Here is a 12,534-nt window from a genome sequence, read left to right as displayed (position 1 = left end):
TAAAAATAGTACACAAAATTCCTGTGTATGTCTCACCAAGCTTTCCCAAATATTGTTATTTTATTAATTTGCATTATCATTTACTTTGATCATTTTGTTAACATGGCATCTGGCAATTTCTCCACTCTAAATTCACTACTTGTCTCTTTGTAATTAATAATATCTTGTGAGAACATACTTTGTCATGTAAATGTCCTGTTTCTCATCCAAATTTCACCCACTCCAAATCTTACCATCCATCAATGATTCAATTATTACAGTGACAGTTGCCAAATAGTGATTTTTTTTTCTTTTGTGTATGTGTGATTTTTTAAATTCCATCATTCCTTCTATGTTTATTAGCTGACATTCTACTGGGACTCACTTTATCTTCTTCCACATTATTTACTCTTTTCATTTATTTATATGTTGATATATTCTTATTTTACTCAATGGGTTATAATACCTGACTTTCATTGTTTATTTTATGTTTAACTGTCCCAGATTTGGCTCGAACTAGTCCCCTTTGGTATAGCTCTTTTTTTTTCTTTTGCCTTGAGGCATGCAGCATTTTGGTTTCCTGACCAGGGATCTAATCTGAGCTCCCTACATTGGAAGCCTAGAGTTAACCATCAGACTGCCAGGGAAGTCTCTCTGTGTAGCCTTTTTGTCATTCTGATATGCCCCACCATTTTTTGAGCATTTCCTAATTTACTCATTTAATACAATGAGTTCAAGGTTCATCTTGTTCTTTGAAATTTGAAATTCATTGTCCATAAATATTTACCCAATCTCAAATACTACAAAGGTAGTTTTAGAATTACTACCAAAAAAAACCCAAACAAACCCAACCCCCAACCATTGCAAAAACCCAAGCAAATTACAGTTTAATATTTAGTTACAGTTCATTTTGTCTTTAGTCTGAGAGCATATAGCAAAAAAATGTATTCTTAATTCCTTGGGTTCAGTTAATTTTCTGTCTCATATTCATACACCTGCTTTTCCAAGTGATTGCATTATTCATTTAAAACCATTAGGTTGATTTGTTTGCATTCCATTTTAGACTTTTCCTATATTTGTGTGTGTGTTCTTTCCCAGATCTAGCTCTAGAATCAGCCGATCCTTTAAGGAGCTGTGGATCTATTTATTAGCAAACAGAATTTAGAAGCCCAGTTGCTCCTATGGTGACACTGCTTCTGGACTTTCTCACTGGAAGGGTTGTCATGTTCAGTTCTGATCCAATACTATAGAATTCATTCTACTCTTCTTTCTTTCCATATTTGTAAAGCTCTTTTCTCTCAGTGAGAAACGTGAACTCATTGTCCATAAAATATTTATATGTTTATTTATTTACCCAGTCTTGGAATACACAGAAAGTAGTTTTAGAATTGTTACCAAAAAACCCCCAACTGTTGCAAAAAAACCAAGCCAATTACAGTTTAATATTCATTTACAGTTCATTTTCTCTTTAGTCTGAGAGTATATAGCAAAAAAAAATTATATTCTAAAGTTCCTTGGGTTCAGTTAATTCTCTGTCCCACATATATACACATGTTTTTCCATGTGATTATTCATTTAAAACCTAGGCTGGATTATTTGTATTCCATTTTTAGGCTTTTCCTCTTTTTGTGTGTATATGTGTTCTGCTTAATATATGAATCGTTAACATGGCTCCAAAAGACAGAACTATACAAAGGGGAATATTCAAGAGAAATATCACTTTCTGTCTTCTACTCACTGTTTCAACCTCATTCCCAACCACTTCCTATAAGTAACAGTAATCTCATTAATTTCTGGTTTATCCTTCCTGGTTTGCTTTTTGGTCAAAAAAGTCACCTGTGTATTTTCTCACTTCCCTTTTTTTCTTACACAAAAGGTAGCATATTATAGATACTCTTTTGTTCTTTGCTTTCTTTCACTGAATTATATATCCTTGAAATTATTCCTTGTCAGTTTATAGGCATCATCTTCAGTCTTTCTCACAGATATATAACATTAGATTATGTGTTTGTGTCAACAGTTTATTCAATCTCTTTCCTCTAATGGGCACTTACAGTGTCCCATATTTTGCAAATACAAACAGTACTGCAATGATTAACCTTGTGCATTTGTATTTTCATATGGTTAGAGGTGTATATTTAGGATAACTTTTCAAAAGGAGAGTTATTGGACCCAAAGTAGACAACTTTTAAGTGTTTCAGGTGCCTAACAAGGTTTGAATATAGAAATTTAAAATAGTTTTTGTGATGATACTTATTACGCATTTGTTAGAATAGGTGTTTTTTTTAGATTTTGAGTTACAGACTTTTATATCTTAACAAATATGTTCTAGTAACTATAAGCAATCAAATAGCAAAATTCTTCCCAAGTATTATTAGATTTTGCACGTAATCACTTAATTACATTTTAGCTCGGAGAGTAATGATGGGCAAAAATAATGGGGTAGGAGAGGAATCCCTTAGGTCTGAAAAACAATACTAATACAAAGATGGGTCACATTCCGCCTGTGGGAATGATCAGGGAAACAATATTTTTACATCTCTAAGGAGGAGGTATTTCCTACCAGCAGGGCTGATGATCTGAAGTCACTGGAAACATGATGAATAGTGAAAGAAGCTGGTCGGCTTGTGCTACAGGGCTGGTTAATTATACTGTAAATCATGCAAACACCGACACGTTGAACAAAAAGCTTCTCTGAACATCTTTTCCTTCTCGCTAGAAGAATAGCTCTTTAAAGGAAAAAAAAAAGCAAAAAAAAAAAAAAACCAAGCAAATTGGTCCTTCTATTAGGGTGACAATGTACAAAATGCTCACATTAACCCCTAGAGAGGCAGAGAAGCTTTTTGGCTTTGATGTCCGCAAGGCATTTTAAAAATGCTGTATAAATATGATTGGACACTCTTGATTAAGCATTGTAGGAGTAAGGACAACTAACTCCCACCTCTGCTGTCTATGGTCAGTACAATAATATTATCCTGAAGTTTTATTTTTTGTGTCTTTCACTTGGGAGTCTTCCTTTATATAGTCTAGGATTCACCAATAATTCTCTACCCCTTAGAAAGGTAAATATTTCATTTGGAAACTTTCGTGGGATTTGGGCTTTCACAGATGAAGATCAAAGATAGAAATTAGTCCTCTGCTCCACTGCTGGCCAATCAGGTCAACAGCTCCTCCCGCCCGGTACCCTAGTTTTTGCCACTATGAAAGGAAAAGAATCTCTCTACGGCACAAATACTGGTATTTTACTGCATGTGCTTTCTCATTTCTACTTCACTGTCTCAACATACCAGCTAGATTTCTCCACTGTAAAGTTGCTATTTTTTTGGTTTATAATTAATAAATTCCCCATGGGACATATTTCATGACTATGTAAATATCTCTTTCTTATAGGTGGTGAAGAGTTTCAGGAAGAGGCCTCAAATTCACAACAGGGGTCCTCACTGTGTGTGAATGCTCAGTTGCTTCAGCCGTGTCTGACCTATGCAAACCCATGGACTGTAGCCCACCAGGCTCCTCTGTCCATGGGATTCTCCAAGCAAGAATCCTGGAGTGGGTTGCCATGCCCTCCTCTAGGAGATCGTCCTGACCCAGGGATCAAACCTGTGTCTCTTGAGTCTCCAGCATTGGCAGGTGGATTTTTCACAGACTGAGCCACCAGGGAAGCCCACCAATACATGTAGCTATTTATTATTAATTATTATTACATAATAATGAAGATATTATTTTGGTTAGTTGTGAACCCTGGTGAAATTTCTCTTTTGGATGGAGACCTTCTACCATATTACACCCTATGTGCTGATCCAGCCTTAGATCAGAGTGGATTAAAACACACACACATCCTTCCCTGTAAATTCTCCTGGAAAGTTTAACTTTGAGGTCTGTGGACACAGAATTTATGCCAGCTCTTTACTTCAGTGTGGACCGTCCACTTAGAGGTGAATAGGATGATGCCAGAGCCCTTCATTCCAGTAAGACTGGAGTGCCACCATGAGGTCAGCTTTGGTCCTGGCAATGCCTACTTGAATTCTGGTCTGATTACAAGCATATTTGAGTGCTCATATTTACACTGCATTTACTGTCATTAAGTGGCTTCCCCGGTAGTTCAGCTAGTAAAGGATTTGCCTGCAATGCAGGAGATCCTGGTTCAATTCCTGGGTCGGGAAGATCCCCTGGAGGAGGGCATGACAACCCACTCCAGTATTCTTGCCTGGAGAAATCCCATGGATGGAGGAGCCTGGAGTGCTGCAGTCCATGGGATCACAAAGAGTCGGACATGACTGAGTGACTAAGCACACACATTACTGTCATTAAAACCCGAAAAGTACATTCCATTCTTTTGACTCTTAACATTTTGTACATTCAACTCGATGGCTGAACAGAAATGTACAAAAAGTGTAAGAATCTGGATCTCTTAAGACCTCGATTTGGATTTCTAAAAGACTAGAGTATTGGTCAGTCTTGAGAATTTGATACTGAAAAATTAGCCCCGGGGAAAGTGAGATTTTTGTCTGAGTCTGAAGGGCTGCAGGTTTGTTACCTTAAGACCCTGAAGCTGTGATCTAGAAGTTTCTAACTCCCTTTGCAAAGAACTAGTCATTCCTATTTCCAAATGATCATTAGAAACTCCACTTAGATGTTTCAGAGAAATCTCAAACTCAGTTGTTCTCTAAACTTTAGGACTTCCCTGGTGATACAGTGGATAGGAGTCAGCCTGCCAATGAAGGAGACACAGATTTGATCCCTGGTCCAGGAAGATTCCATGTGCCTCAGGGCAACTAAGCTCATGCGCCAGAACTATTTAAACCCATGTGCCTAGAGTCCGTACTCAGCAAGGAGAGGAGCTACTGCAGTGAGAAGCCCAAGCACCACAGCTAGAGGGTAGCCCTGACTCTCTACAGCGAGAGAAACCCCGGGCACAGCAACAAAGACCCAGCGCAGCCAAAAATAAAAATAAATAATAAAATAAAACTTTATTTCTCTAGTTGTGACAAATGGGGCCTACTCTCTAGTTGCTATGCACAGGCTTCTCATTGCAGTGCCTTTTTTTTTTTTTTTGGCAGTGCCTTTTCTTGCAGGCTTCTCATTGCAAGGCTCTTGGGCGCACGGGTTTCAGTAGTTTCAGCACACGGGCTCGATAGTTGTGGCACATGGGCTTGACTGCTCTGCAGCATGTGGGACCTTCCCAGGTCAGGAATCAAATCTGTGTCTCTTGCATTGGCAGGCAGATTTTCTACCACCAAGCCACCAGGGAAGCCCTACAATAATTTTTTAAAAAATTAAACTTTACTTTACACTCTAATGTGTGAATAGACAGTGGGAAGCTGCTGTATAGTCCAGGGAGCTCAGTTCGGGGCTCTTTGATGACTTAGATGGGTGGGATGGGGGCAGGGAGGTCCGAGGGGGCAGGGATATATGTGTACACGTAGCTGATTCACTTCATTGTGCAGCAGAAACTAACACAACATTGTAAAGCAATAAAATAATTAAATGTAATTAATTTTTCTAAAATTAAACTTTACTATGTTGCTTTTACACTACCCTAGCCCTCCACTATTTCCCATCCCCGTAAACAGAGCCCCCCTTACCCAGTCACCAAACTTCGAGACCTGGGAGCTGCTTCTCTTTCCCTGTCTTCCTACATCCAGTCACTAAGGGAGTACGATCAACATCACAACCTTCACGTCCTTTTGATCTGCTTTCTCCTCTTCCCTTCTGCTACGGCCTTCTTCCCTCACTCGACTATTACTGCTATGTTCTTCTGATCTCCCTGACTCCAGACTTGCCTCCCTTCCATGTTGCTGCTCGCGTGATCTTTTCAAATTAAAACGCTGTTTATATCACTGATTTGACATCCTTTAAGGACTCTCAGTGCCTACAAGATCAAGTCCAAGCTCTTTGGCGTGCTCATAAGGTGTACAGGACCTAGTCCTTACCCACCTGCTCGGCTCCATCTCTTGCTGCGTCATCCACTTCTGGTTTTGTTGAACCACTAGTAGATCCCCAATTTTAGTAGATCCTAAAATTAAACTTTACTATATTGCTCTTACACTATCCTAGATAGTGTATCTAGTAGAGCTAGATCTGCTAGTAGATCCCCAAACACAACAGGGATCATCATAAACCCTTACATTTGTTGCTACCGTTCCCTTTATTCAGAAGAGCTTTGCCTGTCGTCTAACTCATCAACATCCATTTTTTTAAGGGTTTGCAAGTTTTATCTCCTCTACAAACCTTTCCTAGTTTCCTATGAAGTCCACCCCATTCTGACACCACAGCCCAAACACTCCCTTACCTCATAACTCATATTACAGTGCTTGCTCTGTTTGAAAACAGGTTCTAACAGACTTTAGTCACTATCCTTAGCAGACTTTAAGCTACTTGAAAACAAGAACTATATCTATCTCTGCATCTCCAGACCCAAGTCCATGCCAAGCACACTGTGAAAACAATAACAAAGTTTGTTGAATGAGAAGCAGGGAGTGGAGGAGAAAAAATTTTCAAAAACATACTCTTAGGGCAGGCAGTGGTCACTCTGTCCATAACAACAAGATATCCCAACCAAATCCACTGCAGTGTTATACAAAGTTTGTGTACTCACTTGCTACACCTGAGAAACCATGTGTGTCTACCAGTCAGACCATACTGGTTTTTGGAGAAATTCCAGTTATACAAAACCATGATTCAAAGTCCTTACCACTTTTATTGACGATGGTTTTTAATTGTTTTGTTTTTTCTCAAGAGGAAATGGTCCTTTAATGAGTCAGCTGGACATTGTCACAGTAGAAAATGGTATCAGTCTGACAGTTTTCATTTGACGTTATTACTCGCTCAGTCACCATTTATTACAAACCACCAAGCAAAAGATATAGGCTCTTTGCTGAATCCACAAGATTGGCAGTTTCAGGAATCTTTGTCTATTTTACTTCACTTCATTCATTCAACAATATTTACTGATCACTTCAGGATGAAACAGTATCCATGGTAGGCCAACATAATATGAAGATAAATAAGATACAGGCTCAGCCCTCAAAAGCTTACAGTCTGGTATGTGATGATGTGGAAAACATCTACAAAGTGGCATAAGAACTCATAGAAAGAAGATGGACTATGTCAAGAAGGGGACATTCAAGGTAAGCTTCTTAGCAGAGAACACAAAAACTGATTTTTTAATTCACGTATAGTTGACTTACAGTGTTTCGGGTATGCAGCAAAGTGATTCAGTTTTATATGTATACACACACACACACACACACACACACACACACATATATTCTTTTTCAGAATCTTTTTTTTTTTAGTTTTTTTTATATGGGTCATTATAAGTCTTTATTGAATTTATTACAATGTTATTTCTGTTTTATGTTTTTTGGTTTTTGGGCCAGGAGGCATGTGGAATCTTAGCTCCCCAACAAGGGATGGATCATGCACCTCCTGCATTAGAAGGTGAAGTTTTTTTTTTATTTCTTATAGGTCTTTGTTAAACATTTCTTGCATCTTCTCAATCCTTGTCTCCAGGCTATTTATCTGTAACTCCATTTTGTTTTCAAGATTTTGGATTATTGGAAGGTGAACTTTTAACCACTGGATCACCAGGGAAGTCCCAGATTCTTTTTTATTATTGGTTATTACAGGACATTGAATATAGTTCCCTGAGCTATACAATAGACCCTTTTACATATAGATCGTTTATATACATATACAGTATACACACACACACACACACACATATATAAAATATATGTTAATCCCAAATTCCCAATTTATCCCTTCATGCCCCCCCACCCCTCTGGTAATCATGAAAGTGAAAGTGAAGTCGCTCAGTCATGTCAGACTCTTTGCGACCCCATGGACTGTAGCCTACCAGGCTCTTCCGTCCCATGGGATTTTCCAGGCAAGAGTACTGGTGTGGGTTGCCATTTCCTTCTCCAAGAGATCTTCCCAACCCAGGGTTTGAACCCAGGTCTCTCACACTGTAGGCAGACACTTTACCGTCTGAACCACCGAGAAGTCCTGGTAATCATAAGTCATAAAACTGAATTTTGAAGATAAGGTGTTCGCCATAGTTCAAAAAGAGAGAGGACATTCCAAGAAGAAAGCAAAATAGGTACAAAGGTTCAGAGTTAGAAGAAGCATAGCTGAAATTCGATGATAAAACTAAAGCTTAGAGAGGATAAGTAACTTGCCTAAAATCACACAACTAGCAAGTCAAAGAACTGGAGGCAGCCGAACCCAAGCCAAAGTTATTTATGGGAGTGTGTCATGTGTCCTGAGAGTGTTGAGAATAACTGCTCGGGGTCTAGCATACATGCCACACGAGCTCAGACCACATTCAGTAGATGACAGGAAACCATGAGAAATCTTTAAAAATGGGTTTATTTATTTTTGGCTGTGCTGGTTCGCATTGCGGTGCTCGGGGTTTCTCTAGTTACGGCCAGTGGGGCTACTCTTTGCTGCAGTGTGCGGGCTATTCTTTGCGGCGCTGTGTAGCTTCTCCATGCTGTGGCTTCTCTTGTGAAGCATGGGCTCTAGTCTAGGTATGCAGGCTTCAGTAGTTGAAGCAAGGAGGCTCAGTAGTTGTGGCACACAGGCCAGATCAAACCCGTGTGTGATTGGCAGGCAGATTCCTATCCACTAGACCACTGCAGAAGTCACGAGAAATTTTTTTTTCCATTTATTTTTATTAGTTGGAGGCTAATTACTTTACATCATTACAGTAGTTTTTGTCATACATTGAAATGAATTAGCCATGGATTTACATGTGTTCCCCATCCCAGTCCCCCCTCCCACCTCCCTCTCCACCCGATCCCTCTGGGTCTTCCCAGTGCACCAGGCCCGAGCACTTGTCTCATGCACCCAACCTGGGCTGGTGATCTGTTTCACCCTAGATAATACACATGTTTCAATGCTGTTCTCTTGAAACATCCCACCCTTGCCTTCTCCCAGAGTCCACAAGTCTGTTCTATACATCTGAGTCTCTTTTTCTGTTTTGCACATAGGGTTATCGTTACCATCTTTCTAAAGTCCATATATATGTGTTAGTATACTGTAATGGTCTTTATCTTTCTGGCTTACTTCGCTCTGTATAATGGGCTCCAGTTTCATCCATCTCATTAGAACTGATTCAAATGAATTCTTTTTAATGGCTGAGTAATATTCCATGGTGTATATGTACCACAGCTTCCTCATCCATTCGTCTGCTGATGGGCATCTGGGTTGCTTCCATGTCCTGGCTATTATAAACAGGGCTGCAATGAACATTGGGGTGCACATGTCTCTTTCAGATCTGGTTTCTTTGGTGTGTATGCCCAGGAGTGGGATTGCTGGGTTATATGGCAGTTCTATTTCCAGCTTTTTAAGAAATCTCCACACTGTTTTCCATAGTGGCTGTACTAATTTGTATTCCCACCAACAGTGTAAGAGTGTTCCCTTTTCTCCACACCCTCTCCAGCATTTATTGCTTGTAGACTTTTGGATAGCAGCCATCCTGACTGGCGTGTAATGGTACCTCACTGTGGTTTTGATTTGCATTTCTCTGATAATGAGTGATGTTGAGCATCTTTTCATGTGTTTGTTAGCCATCTGTATGTCTTCCTTGGAGAAATATCTGTTGAGTTCTTTGGCCCATTTTTTGATTGGGTCATTTATTTTTCTGGAGTTGAGCTGGAGGAGTTGCTTGTATATTTTTGAGATTAATCCTTTGTCTGTTGCTTCGTTTGCTATTATTTTCTCCCAATCTGAGGGCTGTCTTTTCACCTTGCTTATAGTTTCCTTTGTTGTGCAAAAGCTTTTAAGTTTCATTAGGTCCCATTTGTTTATTTTTGCTTTTATTTCTAAAATTCTGGGATGTGGGTCACAGAGGATCCTGCTGTGATTTATGTCGGAGAGTGTTTTGCCTATGTTCTCCTCTAGGAGTTTGATAGTTTCTGGTCTTACATTTAGATCTTTAATCCATTTTTAGTTTATTTTTGTCACAAGAAATTTTTAAGCAGAGAAGCAACATAGTCTCACTTGGGCTTTAGAAAGATGACTCTAGCAATGATTCTTAATCCTGACAGCAATTAGATTCACTTCAGAAGCTTTCAAAAATTACAGGCCAGAGAGCTACTCCAGAACAATTAAACCAGTATTTCTGGCGGTGGGACCCAGTTTTGTTTTGTTTTGTTTTTTAAGTTCCTCAGGGTATTCTGTGCTGTTAAGGTCAAGAACTATTGCTTTAAAAAAAAAAAAGGAAAAAAAGAACTATTGCATTAGGAGAATGGATTGCAAGATAACGACTAATATTTATTAAGCATCTACTGTGTTTGAAATTTTGTTCCAAAAGCTTTATATAATAAGACACACATATATGTAATATATATTCCTAATATAGACAAATATAGATACATAAGATAGAAAAATAGACAGGTATATAAAAAGATAAATGATAGATGATTGACAGATACATAGATAAGAGAATCCTGAGCCAGTTCTTACCATTTGAGCTCTGTGTGGTGAACCAATATTACTCCTAGCTTTCAAGGTAGATATTATAATCCTATAATCCTCATTTTACCAGTGATGAAATTGAGGCACAGAGCAGTGAAATACCCTAAGAAGATCAAATTATTAAATGATTCACACAGTCTTTCTGATACCCAAAACCCACGCTCCTTCCACTATATACCATTGCCTTATGAGTGCTGCTTAATACTCATAACAATTCTGTCATAGGTTTCATGATCCTCATTTTACAAATGAGGAAATTAGACCAAGAGAGGTTAATTTGATCAGGTCACAGCTAATAGGCAGAGAGGCTGGGAGGAATTTAAACTTAGACTTAACTCCAACTATGTGCTTATGAAAATAAAATACATATACTCAACACTCAATACAACTCTTTCCTCTGAAAGAAGGGAAGCAAGTTAGTTTGTTAATATAATACAGAGTATTATTCTTAATAAAAGAGACCCATGCCTATGTACTTCCCCTTCCTTCTTGGTTCTGAGGAGGTCAAACCTTTGTTGACTATCAATCCCAAGGGACTTTTGTTGGTGGAAAGGGAGTACAGGGTTCTGCCATAATCTTCTACCACATACACCTGAAAAACTTTAGTCCTGGCTAAAGCCAGCAATAGAACTTCTTCACACTTTCATCTAAGCAGCTAAATCATGCTGATTAGTCTCTTTTTTAATTCATTGCCTCCAACTCAAACGGGCATTCTCTGCCCAGAGGTACTATGCTTCTCCCCAGTAGAGAAATTTTCCCATTCTTAGAGAATGCTGCTGTCATTGTTCAGTCACTTAGTCGTGTCTGATTCTTTGTGACCCTATGGACTGCAGCATGCCAGGCTTCCCTGTCCTTCACTATCTCTCGGAGCTTTCTCAAACTCATGTCCATTGAGTTGTTGATGCCATCCAACCTTGTCCTCTGTCGTTCCCTTCTCCTCCTGCCTTCAATCTTTACCAGCATCAGGGGCTTTTCCATTAGTCAGCTCTTCACATCAGATAGCCAAAGTATCAAGAGTTTCAGCCTCAGTATCAGTCCTTCCAATGAATATTCAGGACTGATTTCCTCTAGGATTGGCTGGTTTGATCTCCTTGCAGTCCAAGGGACTCTCAAGTCTTCTCCAGCACCACATTTCAAAAGCATCAATTCTGTACTCAGCTTCCTTTATGGTTCAACTCCCAAGATGCATACTCTCACATTCATTCATACACTTAAAAAACCATGGCTTTGACTACAGGGAATGTTATTTCATATCACTTCCTACTACTCAGCCCTCCTACACTCCCTGAAAAAATCACATCCCATGTCCATCCCATTATTCTCCCCTCCTCTGTTCCATCAATAATTTCCATCTTTTCACTGCATCATTCCTTGCAATTTACAAATTTCCGTTAGCACCCATCTTTAAAAACACTGAACACAAAAAGCAAAACTTGCTTTTGAACACCTATCTGCCTCTAGCTACTTCTCTACTTCTCTGCTTTCCTTCTCAGTTAAACCTTTGGAAAGAGTTGGCTTCATCACAGTCTCCAGTTCTTCACCTCTAGCCGCTCATTCATTTCCATCCTCCCTGCCACTGAAATTATCAGGTCACTAGTGACCGCCATGTTGCCAAATTCAGTGATCTTTTTTGTTTATGCTCAGCCTCTCAACAGTTTTTTAAACAGCTGATCACTACCTTCTTTCTGAAACTTTTGTCTAGCTGCCAGAATACCACATTCCTTGTCTTCCTACGTCACCGACTGCTTCTCAAATTTTTATAGTTACATTCTCCTCTACCTGATCTCTAAATGCTGGAGTATTCTTCCATATTCACAGAATCTAAGTGATTACATTTATGATCATGCTTTTACATATAGGTTTGTCACACTTACACAAGGATTGGGTTGTAAAGTCAGCTCATAAAAAACTCATTAAGTGTAGCTATTCTTGGAAATTTCTCAAATCATACATAAACTACAGCAGTTGTGGTTTCATACAAGTTGATTTTACATATGATTGTGGCCATATTTATGTGCCAAATTGAAGACCAATACTCCATTTCCTAAAAACTCAAATTTGTTTCCCCTC

The sequence above is a fragment of the Odocoileus virginianus genome, chromosome 17 (genome assembly GCF_023699985.2).
Source record: "Odocoileus virginianus isolate 20LAN1187 ecotype Illinois chromosome 17, Ovbor_1.2, whole genome shotgun sequence".
Taxonomy (NCBI): Eukaryota; Metazoa; Chordata; class Mammalia; order Artiodactyla; family Cervidae; genus Odocoileus; species Odocoileus virginianus.
This window is presented reverse-complemented; position numbering follows the sequence as displayed.